The sequence below is a fragment of the Chanodichthys erythropterus genome, chromosome 20 (genome assembly GCF_024489055.1).
Source record: "Chanodichthys erythropterus isolate Z2021 chromosome 20, ASM2448905v1, whole genome shotgun sequence".
Lineage (NCBI taxonomy): Eukaryota > Metazoa > Chordata > Actinopteri > Cypriniformes > Xenocyprididae > Chanodichthys > Chanodichthys erythropterus.
In genome coordinates this window covers 34746072-34752184 of record NC_090240.1, presented here as the reverse complement: position 1 = coordinate 34752184, position 6113 = coordinate 34746072, and positions in this window count along the sequence as shown.

The following is a 6113-nucleotide window of genomic DNA, read 5'->3' as shown; positions in this document are numbered from 1 at the left end:
TTCCAGACTCCAATCCCTATTCTTTTGCACCGTCCGTTGAGATGGAGACCACATGTCCCAAGTTTCCGCTCTAAAACTTGGCGTCATCAAACTACGCCTTTGTTTTGAATAGGCTTCTAGCGACCTCTAGCGGAAAAAAAATATCACAAATTGTACCTTTAAATACTTACATGTTTTTGGTCGTTTTTCTTGATTGTGTGAAAGGCTCTTGTCGGAAGCAACTCTTCTCTCGCTCTGATGTTCCTCTCCTCTGCAGCCCGGTATATATTCACATCTTCATCTCCACCCCGTCCACAGCTCAGAGCAGAAGAGTGTGAAGTATTCCCTGTCTCGTGAGAGGGTTTAGTGTTTAGGGTGTCTCACTTATTTAACTTAAATGCAGCATCAGTGCAATCTTCACATTGTTACATAAGCAAATTGTGTCAATTAAGTAATGATGGGGAGGGAGGTTTAATGAGAAGTAATGAGAATATAACACAATGCCATTTGTTGTCATCTAGATTAAAATTAAATATAAAAGAATTGTCAAGCATTTGTCTATTACTGTATGTCATCAATAGCATAGTCTCCTGTTGTTTTATATAAACATAAATTAGAAATATAACTAAACCAAAATCAAAATAATGATAATGATTTGTTCTAACTTCTAATAAAATTTTACATAATCTTATTTGTAGCCTCACTGAAAAACCACAGATGCAGAACATAATAATGTAATTATTTTAAATAGTATCATCATTATGGAGCTGTAAGTCAGCTATCAGTCTTTACTAACTCAAGCCTGCAGTTAATGAACTAGTCATGTTTAATATCAAGAATGCTTGTTAAGTCAAAATGCTTCATTCTACCATCTAGCCAGTCACACTTCATCATCAATAAGGATGGCATGTGAGGCAAACTGCTCCAATGAATGAATCCTCTGGTAAATTATGTTCTATATGATCTCACTTAATTAATTAATTGCAACTGAAGGCACACCAAAGTTTGGACTATGTGCTCAAATGGAACAAGTCTAAATTTTCATCTGCGGGACACTATTAGCATGTTAGCCAGGGTTCAAGGCGCCAAATGCGAGTACAGATCGGCGTTAAACGGTACTTTTTAAAATGGATTTTGACAATGTATGGTGGTGAGAATGTGAGATGAGATCATCAAATAGCAATGGTTGTGATGTAATTATATAGGCTATAGTCTGATGCAGAGGCAGTGACAGAACAAAAACAGTGTGTATAAAATGTAAGTTACTTAATGTTAACTTCTCCTTTGTTTAATCACAATATATCACATTTGCAATAGCCTGTACTGTATTCAGGGAAATATCTGCACAAATTGCTCTTGTGCTGTTGCTTAACTATGGTTATAGGCTATAAATCAGCAACTGATTGGGGCTTTTTTTTGCTCCCATAACTTGAATTTTGTGGACATTTTTGTTAACTTTGATGGCATTTTTGCCTCAAGCCACTGCTAATTTCAGACCCTGGTGTGCGTGAATGAAATAGCATACCATTTCGAGAAAGAAAATTAGGCCTATGTAAAATTAAAACAATTTAACAGAAAAGATTTACTGATCTGTAAATCACTATTTACTGTTAAATTAATTTCTAAAAGTTTTCTGGTTTAAAAATTACAGATTTCTTCAGCTTATATATATATTTCGAGAAAAAAGTCGAGATAAAATGTTGAGAATAAAGTCATTAAATTACGAGAAAAAAGTCATTAAATTACTAGAACAAATTTGTTAAATTATGAGAAAAATGTCGTTAAATTTTGAGAAAAAAGTCGAGATAAAATGTTGAGAATAAACTCGTTAAATTACGAGAAAAAAACTAATTAAATTTCTAGAAAAAAGTCTAGATAAAATTATGACTTTATTCTCAACATTTTTTCTCATAATTTAACGAATTTGTTCTCATAATTTAACGACTTTTTATTGTAATTTAATGATTTTATTCTCAACATTTTATCTTGACTTTTTTCTAGAAATGTAATGACATTTTTCTCGTAATTTTACAACTTTAATCTCAAGATGGTTTTTATTTTTTTATTATTGCTTGGCCCTAATCCTCTTCCGTACTGTAATTCATGTTTAAAATGTAAGGGGCGGGGGTTGGGGATTGCGATTAATCACAAAAAAAATTGTGATTAATCGAGTTAATTTTTTTAATCGTTTGACAGCATTAATATATATAATATATTTATTTTTAATTTTTTTATTTTTTTTTTCAGGTCGGTTTTTAGTCAGATTTTCCTTTTTGGTCTTTGGCTAATCACCGTGTTTTCTAAATTGAGTGTCAAATAAGTTTTCCTCTGTGGAGAAAGATGTGAAAGGAACAATGTTTTGATGCTTTTTTCATATTGAATATGATTTTGTTGTATAACAGATCTGTTTACAGTGTATTCAGGGTTGTAGGCCTATTAATGTTTCTCTATTGTGGTTGTTAAGGGGGTGTGTTACAAAATATTAAACGCAATTAATTAAGATAGGACAGTCTAGATACATATATATTTTTTATTTTTGCAGATGCTTTTAGTCTTGTGTGTCCTTTTTTTAAAGTTTTTATATTAAACAGTGAAAATATGGATCAGTACCACATTCCGTGCTGATCTCTACATTTGATTTCAGTTACACAAGTGCATGTTTAGTACTACAGAAATAATCCACATGTACACAGTTTCTTTTTAAAGTTTTTATTGGTCATTTGTTATTTCCTTGTATTTTTAGCCTAATTTGTCCAGTTACATTAAATGTTAACATTCAACAATAACTTGCCTTATTCTTTGAAACAGAAGAACCTGAGGACTGAAACATCACAGTCCAACATAATCACAGCTTTCTGTCAGTTAGTGGCAAAGGCAGCTGATCACAAACCGGTGTGCAGCACACGCCCTTCCACTTACTGACCGGGAATGAGACTGACACTTCACTTCCACATGTTCTCCTGCATTCATCCTGGATGACCGTCTTGACCCCATGATCATGGCATGATGTCAGGTTGCTGCAAGGGTTGTGCTGACAAACTGGCTTGAAGCAGCCGCACACCTGCCGTCCACACGCTCCACTGCGCTTACAGTCATCCTGGAGGACCACAGCCTTACGACCACAGCGTGTCTCACAGCTGCATGGGTTCTTGTGAACAGGAGCGCAGCACTTCACTTTGCTGCAGTCGTCTGACTGTAGTTTAACAACTTGGAAACGTCCAACTCCATAACAGTTGTTGATGGACGACTTTTCACAAGACATAATGTGAGCTGAAACAATTTGAAAGGAGAGATTGTGAGAAAATCAGCTTTTTGAATGGCTTGACTTTCTAAGTTGAATACTTACATTTACTTACGTCCTTTTCCCTGATTGTATTTGAATAATGGTCCGTGTCTCTGTGTTTTCAGAGTCTCGCTGGATCCTTTGCTCTGATTTTTCTCACAAGCAACCCGGTATATATATTCACATCTTCATCTCCACCCCATCCAGCTCAGAGCTGAAGAATTCTCTGTTTCATGAAAGGGCGGGTTTAGAATTTAGAATATTCTCACTTATTTAAACTTTAATACAGTAGTAGTGCAATCTCTACAGTGTTACATAAGAGAAAAAGATTGTTTAACTTTAATTATTTAACTTTAGATAAGTGTATTTAGCATTACATAAATGAAAGTGTGAGTCATTTCAGTGATAACGGGAAAGGTTTAACAAGAGCTTTATCCTTAGAGAATTAAAAGGTTAAAGAACAAATTAAAGGGATAGTTCACCAAAAAGATAAAAATTATCTCATGATTTACTCACCCTCAAGCCATCCTAAGTGTATATGACTATCTTCTTTCAGATGCACACAATCGGAGCTATATTAAAAAATATCCTGGCTTTTCCAAGCTTTATAATGGGAGTGAATGGGGGCGAGAAAAACAAAAAAGCACATCCATCCATCATAAAAGTAATCCATACGACTCCAGTGGGTTAACAAAAGCTTTCTGAAGCAAAGCGGTGTATTTTTTTAAGAAAAATATCCATATTTATACATTTATAAACTTTAATCACTGGCTGCAATGGCTGTACACGAGTCTAAGAATGACCTCTGACCCGACACATGATGTATTGACAAACGTGGAAGCTCAGAGGATGGAGCAAAACAAAATCCCTGTCAAGAATTAGAAGTCAAAAAACGAGAATTTTTAAAGAGAAATGTCAGGTGAGCTTGAGTTTGTTGCCCAGCCCTATTTGATTGAACCGTCTAAGCTACTGCTACATCATATGTCGGGTCAGAGGTCACTGTTCCGGTGGAACTCGACTCGCATACATCTGTTGCCGGAAGCCAGTGATTATAGTTTATAAAGTTTTTAATATGGATATTTTTCTTACAAAAAAACATGTCGCTTCGCTTCAGAAGGCCTTTATTAACAGCCTGGAGTCATGTGGGTATCTTTTATGATGGATGGATGCATTATTTTTTTTGTGCTTCAAAATCTTGAGCCCCATTCACTCCCATTATAAACCTCAGAAGAGTCAGGATATTATTTAAAGGTGCACTATGTAAGAGTTTCTGTCCACTAGAGGCCTATTCAAAACAAAGGCGTAGCTTGATGATGCCAAGTTTGAGAGCAGAATCTTGGTTCATGTGGTCTTCACCTCAACGGCTTGTGGAAAAAAATAGGGATAAGACTCGGGCAGAAATCATGTTCATGGATGTGATTATTAACATTACTGTAGTATCAAGCAGAGCCGGAATGAGTGTTGTGGAGCTGAACGAGGCCGATGGAGCATTTGCACAACACACACCTCACGAGCAGCGGGACTTTTATTATGACATAGTCACCGGAGCTGCTTCCGCTTTTCCGGTCATGAGTATGAGGTAACGCAGCTCTGTTTATCATATTAGACACATTTGAGAGTGTTGAAAATTATGTTATAATGTTACTCTGTGCGTTCGCTCGGCGGCTGCTGTGAGACACTGTTACACACAATAGTTTTCTGTCTATAAATATATCAAAACAGCTGTTCCCTTGTCTATTAAAATATGTAATATATTAAAGCGTCTTTGGTGTTTCCATGGTTTCTACAAAATAAACCGGAAACCGAGGGTAACGCGGGTATGACGCGATTGACCGGTGACTCCTCACACGTCCTGGAGCCTTGATTAAAATTGCAATTTTCTCAAGATTTACAAATAGTTGCAAACATTTGGGATATTTTAAGTACTCAAGAGAACAAAATATATAACACTGGCCTAGTGGATTTTGGATATTTTACTGCAAAATTCTTACATATTGCACCTTTAATACATCTCCGATTGTGTTTGATTGAAAGAAAGAAAGTTATATACACTAGGATGACTTGAGGATAATTTTCATTTTTGGGTGAACAATGCCTTCAACCAACTAAAATCTTTTCTACATATTGCATACAGTATGAAAATATAATAATTTGAGAATAAATGCTCTTTAGTTTGTAACTTTATTTACTACTGCATCACATGGAGATTCCACACATGCTTTCTATTCATTAAACTAATTTTAACTACTTTTGAGTAAACATCCATTCCCATTGTGATCAAAAAAATGACACTCTCTGTTATGTAACGCTGTCAAGATTGCACTAATGCTGTACTTAAAATTAAATAAGTGAGACTCATCATAAACACTAAACTCTCCCTTCCAGGCATGAGATGGAGAAATTCTTCACACTCTTCAGCTCTGAGTTGTGGATGGGGTGGAGATGAAGATGTGAATATATACCGGGCAGCTCAGGAGAGAAACATCAGAGCGAGAGAAGAGTTACTCAAAGTACAATAACTCAAGACTGAACACATGTAAGTATTCAACTCATCTCTTTTATTTAGATTTTAAAAGATAACCATTGTGTGTTTTCTTGCTATTCATCAATCTATCATTTCGGTTTCAGCTCACACTATGTCTTGTGACAAGTCGTCCATCAACAACTGTTATGGAGTTGGACGTTTCCAACCCCAAACAGGTTCTTGTATTACTCTGAGTTTATTTTCTGATAGCTGTCCTTGTCCTGCTTATTACAATTATGAAGGAACCAATTAGCATATTCATAGAACTGTGTAGGGCCATACAAAGATAGGTTCAAGTGTACTAAATATTTTTTTAATAGAGATAGT